Source organism: Sander lucioperca, chromosome 10, assembly GCF_008315115.2.
Source record: "Sander lucioperca isolate FBNREF2018 chromosome 10, SLUC_FBN_1.2, whole genome shotgun sequence".
In the NCBI taxonomy this organism is placed as follows: domain Eukaryota; kingdom Metazoa; phylum Chordata; class Actinopteri; order Perciformes; family Percidae; genus Sander; species Sander lucioperca.
Genome location: NC_050182.1, coordinates 3,201,337 through 3,215,471, shown reverse-complemented (window position 1 = coordinate 3,215,471; position 14,135 = coordinate 3,201,337). Strand labels below are relative to the sequence as shown.

The following is a 14,135-nucleotide window of genomic DNA, read 5'->3' as shown; positions in this document are numbered from 1 at the left end:
CTGTTTTAATAAAAGCCCTCAGACCGAGAAGAGAGGAGGAGTCAAGACCTCACCCCGAAGTGGGCATCTTCGGCGTATACTGCTTGCACCTGTCAATCAAGCTCCTGCAATAACATGACGGGGGCTGTCAGAGGGGAGTGCGATATGTTTAGTGGAGCAGGATCATGACCAGGTCAAGTGATGAAGTGCTTATACATGCAGTGGAACCACAAAGTGTTATGAGTAGAAGTGTGCTGATATCATGTGCTTTTTTCAGAACCAACCAGAGGACAAGGTTCATCATTGAGTGGATTTGCCAAAAAGTGATCTAACTTGTTATTGCACACCAGTTACAGTCTGTGTTTTTATTATCTTCTTCGGTCAGTAAAAATAATCTCCAGATGTTTAACCCCACAGTTGAAATATCGTTAACAGTGGTATCTAAAACAGACAAATCAGTAAACAGAAGCAGCCACACCAAGACAGAAACAATGCAAGAACATTTTCTGTGTAATCAGTCAAAGTTTTATCTTATCTTATAAACAATGTTTTTCTCACAATAAGGCTCTTTACAGGCAATCACGTATATATATATATATATATATATACACACACACACACACACATTTATCCCCCACCCCCCGAAAAAAAGTTCAATTGCAGTTAAAGATTCCTAAAATTAAATTACATCTTTTCCTTCTAGCTCTAGAGGGACTCCGTGATTATGCAAATGTTTTGTCTCCTACCTAGAGCCCACTTCTGACCACACCCATGAGTGGTGTACTGGTTAGATGTCAAACAGGCTTTAAACTTTCAACCAGAGAGGGCAGTGCTTTTCACCCTGATGTTTTGAGTTACTCTTTAAAAGCGAAATTTACGGCTCCGGAGTGGTAGTATAAAAAAAAAAAAAAGACACTGTGACAGACAGCAATTACCATCACCACTGTCCTCCGTGTACTCCCCAGGGATCAGATCTGGGGACGCTGAGGGGCCATCAACACGGAAACGCTTTCTGGTGTAAACGCACGTTTTGCATCGTTTTGGCCGATCGTCCAAACAAATCCTGTAAACGCACTGCCTGAAACCTAGTCCCAGGGTGAACAAATTCGAAAATGCCGCCCTTGCATCTTCGTTTTGGTCGGCGAAGCCGCATACTTGCGTATCAATGATGTCATCGCCACACCCCTCGACCTCTAGCCTTCGACCTCTTACCCCGCGACGACGTCTCATAACAACAATAATGGCGGACTACATGCTTGTGTTCCTGCTGGAGAAGATATTGAGCCTATTAGGGTTAAGGCTGTTTGGTTTCTTCTACTGTCTGTTTGTATACAGCGCGCAAGCTTTATGCGCATGCTCCGCCTCTTCTTCTCCGTTTTTTGGTGAATTTCTGTAGCAGAAACAGCGCCACCTGTAGGCCTGGAATATGAAGTAGCGTGTTGAGTCATTTAAAAATAGATCCGTTTGGTACGCAAGCATTCTTGAAACGATGCCAGGGAAGACGGGGGGAAAAAAAGATCGTTTTGGTACATGAGGACGTGGATGAATGTGCTGAAAACAACACACTCATTCCACCAACAGATAAGAGATGGGCTCATTTTTCAACAAAAAACAGAAATAAACCTATGCATCAGTATAATCTAAAGATGCTATACGTAACAATTGCTCAGATAGTGACTAATATGTCAGCATCAGAGATGCTCCTTAGTCAGTGGTAACCTGAGTCGATGTGTTTTTAAAAATAAGTCAACATCATAGAGCATAAAAGTTACAACTATTTGAACTTTGAGTGTAGTGACAAGGTGTAAAATGTAAAAGATTCACAGAGGAATACTTAGCATAGCTTATATCTTACTGTACTAAAAAACACTAAAATTAGAGCTTGACTCATTCATACTTACTACATGCACCTGGCCACAGAAGCCATTGTATAAGTACAGGTCACTGTTCTCTTCTTACACTCGGTCACAATAGGCTATGTCCTGTCCTCTATATGCTATGAGGGCAGTGTCCAAAAATAGTCCAGCAGCTAATGGCTATAGCTTGCTGTGTTTGTACTGCTGTTTATCTGGCTCTCTCATCAGGCCACAGACTCATTAGCAGAGACTTGGGGATTCCTACCAGCATCACTGCTCCTCCACTAGCTGCTCCCTGAGGCGCCTGAGCAAAGGAGAATTAAAAAAAAAAAAAAAAAAAAGAAAATGGGGGAAAGTGGCAAATGGGGAGGCACACAGACAGGAAGTGGGTGTAATTTCCTCAGGAAGCTATCAGAGCCATTTCTTGTATGACCTTACCTATCAGATGAAAAGAGAGTGAGAAGCGAGACAGACAGAAGGAGAGAAAGGCAGAGAGTGATAAAAGGTTGAAAAAACAAGAGCCCAAAAAATAAGAGCTCACAAGTGTTTCTCTAAGAAATATTACAGACAAAACTGCATCAAACAAACCTCCTGTGCCACTAGTCTCTAAGTTTACATGGGAACTAGAAAAGGAAGTTACCGCGCTCAGCATGAACGAAACTTAGTGATGAACAAATGAGGAACAGAGTGCTCATGAGAAACGTATGAAAGGGAGAGGATGGCCTGTAACTGCAGGGTTTAAACATTTGCATTCTGAATGGGTTTGTAGACACCATAGAGATGTCTTTTTGGCAGTATTATGGCTTTGAGACTGACAAAGACCATGACAATCAAATTAAATAAAAGTGGGATCCTCAACATGAAAAGTCTGGTCATACTTATATCGCTACAATTATTTTTTTTCAGGCTTTCACAGAACCTATAAATGTTTAAACACCCAGATTTTTTTGTTTATCTCATTTCAACGCCTGTATTGCATTCATAAACTTCTAGGACTTACTTGGACTAGTAAACATGACCGTGACTGCAAGCACTAGCCTATATGCACCCTATAGACTAAACAGAGAGAGAAAAGGAGCAAGGGGCCTAGTGAGGAGGGAGGGGGAGGAGAGGGAGCTTGGAGAAGAAATTAAAAGAGGGGACACGCTGTAGCAGGAAATGACGAACAAGGCAGTAACAGTGGAAAGAAAGAAAAAAAACAGCCAATGGAAACATGAATGTGAGGAACTCTGGAAAGTCAAACAAGTATAGAAGCATCCAGGAACTGTGTTTGAGCACAGACCTACACCTGAAAGCTTACAACTGTTGCATCTGCTCCCAAAAGACAACACACATAAACAACCACATATACACTAAATGCTGTCAACCTTGACCAAATGGTTCTGGCTAACAGCTGGCAGAGTTGACAGTGAGCTAGCACCTCAGTGAAAACAGACTCAGAGGCATCTCTGACTGTAGTGTGTGTGTGTGTGTGTGTGTGTGTGTGTGTGTGTGTGTGTGTGTGTCTTTATATTTAACATGCAGCATGCTGTCACACAGAAAGTTGGTGTAAATTTACAAAGTAACTCAGTGTAATAAAGAAAAACCTATGGGACAGAGCCATGTGCTTCCACATGACTAGTAATGAATAAAAACAAGATTCAAGGACAATGGTTTTATTTGTCACACAATGTACAGAAATGCTGAACGACTTACCCTTAAGGGTGTGCTAAATGCGGGTATAATAATAATTGTGTAATGATAATTAGAATAACAGTAGAAATAAGAATAAGAAAAAAGAAATATAAAAAGGGTAACAAGTATACATATATGTAATATAAGTATTGAAATGTGAGTATATTGGCCCAGTGTGTGTGTGTGTGTGTATATATATATATATATATATATATATATATATAGTAGGGCTGAAATGATTCCTCGAATAACTCGAATAATTTGATTACAAAAAATCCTCGAAGCCAAATTCTTTGCCTCGAAGCTTTGTTAAATCAATGTAATTAAGGTTGTACAGCTCACTGTGTTTCCGCACGGAGGATAATTACTAGCGCACACAACAGGTTGACGCTTCTGTGGACACAAGACGTTTATATACTGTCTATGCACGCGACTGACATCCCAGATTACAAATGAACGAAGACGAAAATAGCGAGGGTCTAAGAGAACAGACAGGCGAGAGAAAACTACAGAAAGTTTGGGATCATTTTAAGCTGCAAACATGCTACTACATCATCTCTGTAGAAAACATCCAGTCTACTCATCCATTCCACGGAGCGAACCCGACACAAGGTAGCTAACTACCGTCTGCTGCTCTCGTCCACCGCGCTGTTTTACACAACTAGCCTACAGCATGCTACTCTGTAAATAGCGATGTTTTACCAACAAGCTAAAACGAAAGCTGTCGGTTTGTAGTCTGACTGTTTATTAGTTTGCTACTAATCTTTGGAAACTTAGCTGCTGCCGGAGACAAACCGGCTCCTCCCCCCAGCATGGCCACTTAATATGCACGTGAATGACGTCATCATGCCGGTGATATCTGCATTCTTTATTTTTTCTCCTCACTGTGTCCCCCAGAACAGTGTAGTTGAATAGCCCTGCTGTAAGCTTTGTACCGTCACATTTACCCTCTGGTTAGTGAACAGCTCTTTTGCATGTCCAGTGCAAAGAGCCAGAGTCAAGAAGGGGAAGGAGGTGAAAAATATTAACATTTGGGCCACCAAAAATGTACTTGGAATTTTGGCAATACATTTTTTTTTGCTTTTTTTCCTTTTTTTAGTACACAGCAATAATAAATAGTTCCTATTGCTGTTTACTAAGCAATAGTAAACAGCAATAGTACAACCGATTACTCGATTGATCGATGGAATAATCGGTAGAATACGCGATTACTAAAATAATCGATAGCTGCAGCCCTAATATATAGATAGATAGATAGATATTTATTGATCCCAAAAATGGGAGTAAGTGGGCTGTGCATTTTTTAAGCATCGTAAACTGTAAACTTTACAAATGTCACAATTATGAGGCAAATTATACAATAAGATTCTATACACGCTTGACTGCAAATATGAAAATGTAACTGGTTACGTCTTTCTTTTTGCAAACATGCAAGTAAACTCGCTTTTGAATCTCACATTATGTTACTTCAAATGAACTAATGTTCTGACATTTTGTTGGGGTTACAAGTATTTTGTGACCTTAAAAATTAAAGTTATAAGTGAGAAAAGGCCGACAAACACTGGCTTAAAAGGGACACTCTACTGACTTTAAACATCGAGTTCAGTTTACACATCATGGGGCGTACTACTACGCTGAAAGCAGTTGTATAAAGTCTTTCTAAAGACTGAAGTCTGAAATCTGAATATAACCCTGATGGTGTCATCGGGGTCACGATGGATTGGGTTTGAGACTTTAAAATCTTATCCTGCTATACAAACTGGAGATGTGGAGAAAATCATGGGCATTTAACACATACAGTGTGTGCTGTAAGACACTATGAAGTTGCATTATGAGAAGTGCTTGACCCATACTAGCGACTGAAAGTCAGGACATTTCAACCTCTGCTGCTTTGGTTGCTTATCTTTTTTAATCTGGCTTTCGCAAGCCCCCCGACTTAGTACTTCTGAACAGATTAGCCTAACAGACAGCACAAGCATCTTAAATAATTCTACAAACACCAACTTGATTAAAGATAAGGCTCTTATCAACTCGCAGAGATAATACAGTTCAAGATAACAAGGCCTAATGTGACTTAATGTCTGCATGTTAGTTCAAGTAGGTAAAAGGGCAACAGAATAGTTGTCTGAACATTACATAGGGCAAAGTTTTCCCAGAAATCTCTTCACTGCACTGACAGTAAACAAACAACAGAGGAGAGGGTGCACTGCCAGATACATTAGATAGTGTGCGTACATGGTAAGTGACATCAGTTTATGCCTGACAGAGGGAGTGGCTCATCTGTGGTGAAGGTGTAAATACCTTCTCAAACATTTTTTCCTCTACTTTTTGAAGACCACGTCCTTTTTTCTTCTACCATCCCGCTACATCTTGTTTCATTTCCCTGTCTCTCTCTCTGTCTTAACCTCCTTCCTCCGTCTCCTCCACCTTTGGCCTAAAAGAAAGCGGACCCTTGTGCGATCACTCCAAGACAGCCAGTGCATTCATGGCCGGCAGACAAGGGCCAATTATGTAATTCAACGACCATTACGTAGTGGCTAAAATAAGATTATAGCCAATAGAGCAGGGAAAACACAGACAGGTCTTTTTATTGCCTTGTTGGTCAGCTATAGGTCCAAACAAATCATACTGTTGAATCCCTCTGGGTTTTCTGATTTCAAAAGGACTTTTTGCACCACTAATATGTCTCTTCTGAGAATTTTACTGCAATGACCTTTTCTTGATATGATTTTATTTGGATAAAATTGTTGCTGAGAATCCTTGACCTTCTCTTCATTTGATTTCAGCTGAGCAGACATTGCTCTCAGAGGTTTTAACAATCCCCACCCCCACCCACCCAATCTCAGTGCAAGACTTCCCAGCATTTGAGGATGATGTTAAGGTATCCCAAATGACAAGCTGCTGCGGAGCCTCCTCCCTTCTTCATGCACACGACCACGCATGTTCACAGAGGCCTAACACACCTTCTCTTCATTTTCTGTCATCTCTCCTTGGGGCCAAAATACAGTTCACTCTCCTGCTCCAACAAACTGCCAGCCCCACCCCCACCCTCCCTCTCCCCCTGTCCCCATATAGGAGGTCATCGGCTTCATGGAAACAGTTGATAGGCCGGGGCCAATCGACTGGCATGGATTGGCAGCTCACAGTAAACCTCCAGCTTGGCCTAACTGCTTCCATGTGTGTGTGTGTGTGTGTGTGTGTGTGTGTGTGTGTGTGTGTGTGTGTGTGTGTGTGTGTGTGTGTGTGTGTGTGTGTGTGTGTGTGTGTGTGTGTGTGTGTAGCAGTAATTGCTGAGGCCAAACACAGAAACATCTGATTGACATTTTGTGACAAAAAATGCTCCTCATCCATTCACAAGTCTCTTGTGTGTATTTGTGTATGTATGTTTGTGTATGTTCGATTGCTGTAGATTTTAACAACATACCAAACAAAGCAACAACAAGCTGATACTGAACATTTTTGGAAGGAATTCAGCCTGCCGGGAATCAAAGTCTTTGAGGCCAAAAATGCCTCTGTACTTGCACACCTTGGTTCATGATGCTAACCTCATGCCAGTAGTTTGCAATCCAGATATTTAACATTCTTCTCTCCCTCAGGATAGACCTATTAATAAGGCATCAAGTAATATCAAATTTAAATCTGCAATGATTTAATGACTCCAACTTTGATTAGCTAACACTCAAGATAAGGCAAACAATAGAGCTGAACATTTTTATATTTGAGAAAGAGTACTCCACTGATTTAACATTGCACTTCACACTTAACACTGTCACTGTGACTCACAATGGACAGTTCTAAAAGAAAAGAAGCATATAATCAATACAGCAGAACTAACGCTATCCCCTTTTTTATTTTAACAAATGCTTCTCCTCTGTCAAAATCTGCTGCCTACATCACCCACAATGCAAATCGGCCACTAACAGTTCAGTTGGAGATTTGGGTGCGTTATGAGTGGCTAATGTAGCCTCAAGCAGCTAGCCTCAAGCAGAGATGAGGAGCGGGCTACAGAGGTCTGGTAAGATCACTTCTTTCTTACTCCACACCTCCAGATTTTTTTCATTTTTAAACGTGTAGTCTAAATCCCCACTTGACTCAAGTGACGTCACTTGAGGCAATTTGTCCGATTTCACGCAGCTCCCCCTGAAGCCACAAAAGGCTTCATACAATTTCTTTCACATAGTTCTACTCTCCAAGGCCTGTAAACAGCCTAAAGCCTAATAAGTACATAGTATTAAGTGTGGTTGCCAATGCACTGGGGCACTTTAGAGCTGAAATGAATAGTCAATGAATCAATCAATCAGTTGATTGACAGAAAATTAAAAGGCAACAATTAATCAAAAAAATGAATCAATCGTCAAAGTATTTCTTTGTTCTAGCTTTACAAATGTGATTATTTGCTGGTCTTATTGAATCAAAGGTCTAAGAATAGAGGGTGCTGTATGTTTTAGATTGTATATTACCCAAATCTGTGATTTTGGGTTATATAAATATAACTGACTTGACATGTAAGTTAAAGTAATCTGTGCTTAGCCTATTGATCATAACATCACAGTTACAATAACGTAACTTAACTGGTGGAAACTAGATAAGTTGCGCTATTGCATGTAATCAAAGGGAAATGGAAAATCTTGGCCTCATTCAAAATAAAAATAGAAATTATAGAACTTTTTGTTTGTAAAAGCCTGAGTGCTAACACACTGTCAGCACACTGTCTGCAAAAACACTCGGACTGGAAGACCTTTCGCCCCACCATACCCCCCATCTTTCACTCCTCAAGAGTAAACATCATCTATGGAGTCGAGTCTCGCTTTTTCCACTGTGACCCTCAAATGAAAGAGCTCATTCTCCGTTTCCTCCCTCTCTCACTCACATCAGCTTTCCAGCCAGCCATCTCTGGCTGACTCACACTTGACTTGGACAGATGGATGTAACTCTTTCCATTTTCTAGCTTTTTTTCAGAGTGTGAAGAACAGGCTGCTGAAGCCCAGGTTATACTTGCATGGAAATCCTCTTATTGTTAAGTGTGAGAGCTGAGACTGGTTGCATTCATTTTGGTCTCTGGGGGGGGTCATTCAGTTGTTGGGGGGATGTCACTGCTGCACACACATGACTCACGTCTCACACATGCACACGACCACACATACTGCGAACAGGGGGGCTTGTCTAGTTTGACTGCAGTGTGTGAAGAAGTGCTGAATGACAGCAGAGAGAGGACACTGGCAGGTGAATACACTGAGCTGCATGTGTGAGCTAATTTCACTTAAAAAAAATCATTGTCCTGTAAATGCGCTGATACCATATGACTACTGAACAGTGGCACTTATGTGCTAGCTTCACAGTGAATGGTCTGAAATGAACACATGAACAAAATAATCAATGGTTTGCCTACATTAAAACATTTTGTCAGCTCAGACAGAACAAGTCAGTACAGATGAGTGTAGTGGGGCTCTGTATTCTAATAATACTATGTTACACTCTTAACATACAACTGTACACACATATAGGTCAGTATCTGGCTGTTAAAAAATAGTTGTAAAATGTATTTTATTTTCTCTACAGTCTGAGAATATAATCCTGATGATGTCATGCTGATGTCATTAGGGTTCTCTCGGCTTGGGTTTGGAGACTAAAAATCTCCAACAGTAAGTGTTATGCCAGGTTCAGACTACACGATACGAGCTAGACCCGGCAGACATAGGACCGGGAATGACAATGGGCATCGGGTGCGACAATCGACAGCTTAATGCCGTGTAGGAAGGGTCTAATGAACGTCACTAATGAGTTGATCCATATTAAGGACTACAAGTAAGTAAGTAAGGATATCTTGGCCTCAGCTGCTTTAATTAAGACCATTCAGTTTTAACTTTGTGAAATACTAAATCACTGGAGTTAACCTTTAAAGCTATTTATAAATCCTAATACCATTAAATTCACACATAAATACAATTGGCAACATGGTTAAAATCTTCTATTACAGTATATTTAATCTTCCTTTGCAACAGCAATATAAACTATGGTGTAAAATCCTATGGTAAATGAATCCATTGATAACTGTCCTAATCACTCCCTAGTTACTATATAGTATATGAACTGTCTGTTATTAGTGTCTTAATTCTGAGAATGTGAAATGTATGCATTATATAGTCCCACAATAGAATGAATAAGGCAGCGTTCATGACATTCCATGTTAATCACTGCATTTTATAGCTGCAAAACCTGTCACTAATGATACAAAATATAAAAATGTGTATAGTAATAATTTAGAGCTCACTACAGTATCTATTATGAAGGGAGTAGTGAACGAGAGAGGGATTTCGGATGCCACCTTAGCCTTTCTTAACCCTTGTGTTGTCTTCCTGTCCACCATGTTGTTGTCCTTCTGGGTCAAAATTGAAAATGAACCTTTTTTTGGCACTTTTTTCAATGTTTTTGACACTTCACACACATGTTTTTGTCACTTTTCTCAACGCTTTTTAAAATTCATGGTCATTAAACCTAATGTAAATGACATTATACCCAATTTTGAGTTAAAAAAAGCAGAAATTATGCATTGTTTTGACTAATAGTTAAGATCAGAGGATGTTGAGTGAATCACAGACTGTTTTATGTCAAAGTTTAGTCTTGACACTGTTTTTTTTCAAATGCTATAAAATTGAATAAAATACCCAAAATTCAATGAAAGTAATCATTAATTGTACCTGCAAAGATTGTTATATGGGTTCCATACAACGTACATCATGCATCCATGTTATTTTTGGGCAATGTGGTTGTAAGAAACCCATATTTCTGATATAAAGAACTTCGAAAACGGATCAAATTTGACCCAAGGACAACACAAGGGTTAATAGGTCTTTTTCACAGCAGACAGTTTGACTCATCAAGGTAGAAAACGCACAGGTATTAGCCTACTAATAACATCTACATGGCTCTGTTCCATTCAATTGTCCCAGTAAGTCAGGACAGTGTGACACTGATCAAGCATGGACAATACCAGGACCTGTAACTGAAGCAGCTAAATGGAACACAGCCATCACTATTGGCATCATATTATTTACACCTGTTTCTTGTTGAAAATGCCTATTTTTGTCTGTTTTAGTATATTATGATACAGATTATTCTCTGAAAATTGCATTAAGGAATCATTTATTGATACCATAATGTCAGTGTGTGGCTAATCTAGTTCATAATCCAGTAAATACTGGGCAAACCAAGGTGCATCATTACACTATTGCAAACTAAAAACCTGCTTAATGATTTACAACATGACCTGCAAATAGCCTACGACAACCGCTGATATTAAAAGGAACAGAAATGGTATTGCAAAATGTCCAGTTGCCACATCTCTATTGTCTCACTTTATATAATAAATTACTACATATGTATTCATAAGTGATCCATTTAAACAGTTGCAGAAACGCACAGTGACACCTTACAGTGTGTCACCTTGCTCAGAGCTGAGATTAGCTGTGGTTTCAGGTATAGCCTAGTTCTGTCACAGGCGCAGTACAGCATAACCATCTTCCTGTGAACACACCATACGCACAAGTACATGCACACACGCACAAGTACACACACACACAAGTACACACACACACACATACACCTCACCCACTGAGGTCATTCAGGAGGAATCAGTAGATTTCACTGCTGACCCGCAGAGGGAAGAGCAGCCCAGTCCGCTCTGCCTCTCATTATCTGCTGTCTGTGCGTCAATCTAACTGCAGCCAGAGAAGAATACCTGTGTTCCCTTTAAAGTCCGAGCCTGACTACAGTAAATTATTAGCTTGTCTTCAACACAGCTCCAGGCCTTTAGGACACCCCCTGGCTGTTCACACTGCAGGGGCCTACCGGTCATTCCAGTTGTTAGGTATCTCTCAGAGAAGCTAACAGCGATGCCTCACTATCCCTATCCAAGTTTTAACTTTCTACCCTCTGAGAGACCGTGGATGTGGGTGAGTTTACGCAGGCCTATCACAATAGAGAGAGCGAGAGACAGGGAGGGAGAGAGCAGCACAGCAACTCAGATTAAATCGCCAACATTCCTTTAAAAGGAAGAGAAGGTAGCCTTTGGGCTCCAGACAAGCCTGCACTTGTAAAACGTGGAGAGATGACAAGTGCAGTGCTCCTCTAGTTTAGCAGAGCGTAACAGGAAGTTGCAGGGCCCTGCTTCACATGGGGCCTCTGGGGTGCAGCGTCTGGCTGGGAACGCGTCACAGTCTCCGAAACCGCCAGCTGCAACGCCCTTAACACACACATGGCACCATCTAATAATTAGCAAACCTACTCATTATTAAAATTCAGTGGAATTATGTGTTTGTTTAGACAGAGCCTAATACTTAAACCCTGCTGCAGTGAAAGCCACAGAGGCACAACAAATAAGTCAAACTAGCCTGGCCAAAAAAAGGAGTGATTAATGAAAACATTATGGTTTACTGGCAAGCACAATCCACACTGTCCCAGCCTCCTATCTTTAGTTAATGACTGCAGTGAGATAATGAAGCCACACTAGATGTACAGTAATTGCAGTTTCCTATGAGCACAAGAAAACTCTCGCCTATTCTGCATAGGCAATGTCCTCTGTTTCACAAGGCAAAATCATCATGGGTAATCAATTATATGCAGACACTAATTACTGAACACTGTCTGGACTGAAAACTCCCACTCTATATAGGCTGATTAGATTAGTGATGGTATAGGAAAAGAAGGGTGGGAGGGACTCATGTCATATAGCCTCTTTTCATGGTGTGCAAAAACAATGTTGACAAATAAATAAGAGGTAAACGAAAAGCTTGATCTGGCACTGATAAGTCCCTATAATCACAGTGCTGAGAGCCTTCGATTCAAATGGACAGAGCAGAAAACAACAGAATAGACTATTTAAGACCAAAAAATACAAGCAGGCCCATATTCTATAACAGTGTTTTCCTTATGAGAAACAACCACATTACTTCTATGATACATGTCAGCAGGCTACTCTTGCAAAGGAGATAAGAATACATCAAATTCCACAAGGTCACCAGCTATAAACTTAAGTGACACAGCATACCCCCCCTCCCCCCTTGGGAATATTAAAGTGATTTGTAGTTTGGTATAAGATCTAAAAGTCAAGTCGTAAAATCCTACATGGCTTTGCCAGAAAATACACACGGGCCAACTCTGCTAAATTACCTGAAGTTGTTATACCCACATAACTGCTTCTGACACATACTTCAAGTTTCCTAATGGGAGTCATTATTGTTCCATTGCTACATTCATTAACCACAATGTTAAATAAAACCGTTATCAGGTCGTTTATTTTCCACAGAGTACGAGATATGTCGTGCACGGCCAGCCGAGCACAGCATTCCTGTATGTGGCGCTAACCGTCTGCAGCTCGGGCTGGAATAAGCCATTTCTCTCGGTAAAACAAACAACCATGACGACTTGAAATTCACCACACAAAGCCTTAAAAAGTTCAAACTCTTTATCATGTTCGTTAACATTAGTGTTGAAATAAAATACTCACCCGTGAATACAGAGAAAGCGACAGTCGAAGCGTCTAATAGGTTTCCTGTTCGAAAGTTGCCGTGTGTCAGTGGGGAAAAAACATTGTACGCGGAAGTACACATAAAAAAAGAAAGAAAGCACAGGGTGATTAACAGAAGGTGGATAAAAAGTAAAGATTTAGTGTTTCAAAATAACCGAGCACAATAAAACACACATAAAAACCGGATGTTATGTAGCCTAACTCTTTGCTTATTTATGTTTTACAGCTCGACTGTGAAACTTAAAAAAAGAAAAAGTAAACCGTCTAAAACGAGTTGTTTCCGCACTGTGTTACACAGTAACTTGTCCCCATTGCCACCCTGTGTCATACTGAACATAAATATTTTATAAGCGTGATGTTAACGTTTTTACATGGTTTTGTGTTTTGTAAAAGCTACATGATAGTCTTTACGCAATATGCTGCTAAGGTTCAACGTGTTGTGAATGTTTTTTTAACTGCTGTCCAACATTTTACTGATTCTTTAATAATTATTAACGTTAGCCAATGTCCTACATTAACATAGAGGAACCCTGCATGAAGCTGACTTGTCTCTTATCGCTAGTATTAATGGCTGAGATGCCTGCAGCGAACTTAATGCCACTTACTTTCCTACTGTTATCTCCTAAACAACCTGTATTTAGCATATAAATCATTTCACTTTTATGTTCTTTTCCAAAGCTGATGAGCTATAATATGTGTAGCCTATTTTATATCTGCCCATGAATAAAATGCACACACTACTGTGAACCCATGAACAGATTACAGATCATAAAGGGCATGCCTGTCGTGATATCAAAGCAACTGTTTACAGAGTTGACTGCTCAAATCAAACTGTACTACCTGCTTACTAATTGCCTCACTTCTATTCTAGCTTTCTTCCGCCACCTTGTGGAGAAACATAGCCATGACCTGGTCCCCTTTCACATCTGAAGTGTTACTATCTTACTCGACTGACCTAACAATTTGACCTGTGCTTTTTAAACTAATATGACATAAAACAACATGAATTAAGACTGAAGTTCAACGTTAATTTCTTGACCTTGTTGACGAAACAATCTCACCTCAAGCTCCGTTTAACCCTCATCCTACCCAACATATTT

The 14,135-nt window shown here is 40.2% G+C and overlaps 1 protein-coding gene across 6 annotated transcripts in view; it reads right to left on the bottom strand.

Annotated features, from left to right (window-relative positions):
- Window positions 1–13,239, bottom strand: part of arhgef1b (Rho guanine nucleotide exchange factor (GEF) 1b) — a 46,294-nt gene extending 33,055 nt beyond the window's left edge. For 2 of the 6 annotated variants that reach the window (XM_031288576.2, XM_031288590.2), the window contains exon 1: window positions 13,015–13,226. The gene's annotated coding sequence lies outside the window, so the exon portion shown is untranslated. Of the gene's footprint in view, window positions 1–13,014 lie in introns of all 6 variants that reach the window. The other 4 variants (XR_004103230.2, XM_031288581.2, XM_031288596.2 and 1 more) reach the window with 4 other exon arrangements.
- Between the last annotated feature and the right edge of the window lie 896 nt (window positions 13,240–14,135).